Source organism: Cherax quadricarinatus, chromosome 23 (genome assembly GCF_038502225.1).
Source record: "Cherax quadricarinatus isolate ZL_2023a chromosome 23, ASM3850222v1, whole genome shotgun sequence".
Taxonomy (NCBI): Eukaryota; Metazoa; Arthropoda; class Malacostraca; order Decapoda; family Parastacidae; genus Cherax; species Cherax quadricarinatus.
The window spans coordinates 18490427-18492497 of NC_091314.1; positions in this window are offsets into that span (position 1 = coordinate 18490427).

Sequence of the window (2071 nt, forward strand, 5' to 3'; positions counted from 1 at the left end):
ATGGTAGAATTTATATTCACCGGGAAGCGGTAAACTCGCAGGGGTCATACAGCGTCTGCGAAATGAGACGCGATCGGGTTTTATCTACGAATGCTGAGGCTAACATTAATTCTTGGATCAAGAATCCTTCACCAGAATTAAGGCACTTTACCCCCTTGAAAAGTAAAGAAGGGAACCGTCACCAAGGAATCACAGAAGAGAATTGTTCTTGAAGACGTGTGAGATCTTAACTTATTGACAGGTAGCAGAAAAGGTAGATATTGAACTATATTTAGACAAATTATGTAAACCTGCAGTGTGCTATCATAATCTCTATAATTACACAGTGGAGACGATCTAAATAGGTTTCCCTATCAGATTCCATCACACAGGATGACAACGAGGAGAGGGACGGGGGGTTGGGGTTCACCTGTAGGTTAAAAAGAGTCCCTCATTTTTACAAAGTTATTAAATATTACAAATGATGTAGTTGAAATGTTGACAGTAACAAAGGATACCAACAAAGGTATTCTCACAACCAAGCAAAACTCATAAATTAGAGAGCTATGACCTTCAAAAGAAGAGATACCACATCACTGACAATGCAATTTGTCAATTGCCCTCTCTAGACTGAAACACCGCCAGTAGCTAAGAATTATAGACCAATAGCTTTAACGTCCCACATCATAAAAATCTTTGAAAGAGTTCTAAGAAGCAGGATAGCAAACCACCTGGACTCCCAAAAATTGCAAAACCCAGGGCAACATAGTTTCAGAGCAGGTCGCTCCTACCTTTCGCAACTGCTAGACCAGCCTAGAGAGAATAGGTTATTTAAAAAGGATCATCATTGGCTTAGCATCTCTTGTCTTGAATGTTCTCATTATCCATCCTATCAGTTTCCTAGCAGATGTGATAGTGGCATTGCTGTGGTCCTTGAAGGTGAGGTCTTCGGACATTACCACACCCAGGTCCTTCACATTACTTTTCCGCTCTATTGTGTGATTGGAGTTTGTAGTATACTCAGTCCTACTAATTATTTCCTCCAGTTTTCCATAACGGAGTAGTTGGAATTTGACTTCATTGAACATCATATTGTTCTCTGTTGCCCATTGGAAAACTTGGTTTATATCTTCTTGGAGCTTTGCCGTGTCCTCAATGGATGACACTCTCATGCAGATCCTAGTATCGTCTGCAAAAGATGATACAGTGCTGTGGTTTACATCTCTGTCTATGTCTGATATGAGAATAAGGAACAGGATAGGTGCGAGTACTGTGCCTTGTGGGAGAGAGATCTTCACTATGGCTTCATCTGATTTAACTCTGTTTACCACTACTCTTTGTGTGCGATTGGTTAGAAAGTTGAAGATCCATCTGCCTACTTTGCCGGTTATCCCTTTAGCACGCATTTTGTGTGCTATTATACCATGGTCGCACTTGTCAAAGGCTTTTGCAAAGTCTGTGTATACTACATCTGCATTCTGTTTGTCTTCCAGTGCTTCTAGGACATTAACATCCCCATTCAAAGCAGGTGAAATTACAGAACTAGAGAATGTACAGAGAACCTTTACTGCACGTATAAGTTCCATCAAACACCTTAACTACTGGGAGCACCTGGAAGCACTTGACTTGTACTCACTGGAGCGCAGGCGAGAAATACATCATAATCTACACCTGGAAGCCCCTCAAGGAAGGTTCCTTGATGTTGGTGAGGGGCTCTTGATTTAGGGAATTGGAACTGTGCTCCAGTTCCCCGAATTAAGCCTGAATGCCTTCCACATCCCCACCCAGGCGCTGTATAATCCTCCGGGTTTAGCACTTCTCCCTTGATTATAATAATAATGCACCTGAAAGATTCTGGAGGGACTGGTCCCTGATATGCACACAGAAATTAATTCAATAAGAAAGCAAAAGACTTGGCAGGCGATGCAACATACCCCCAGTGAAAAGTAGGGACGTCACTGGTACACTAAGAGAAAACGCAATAAGTGTCCGGGGCCCAAGACTGTTCAACAGCCTCCCACCAGCAATAAGGGGCATTACGGGAAGACCCCTGGTTGTCTTCAAGAGGGAGCTGGACAGATACCTAAAGACG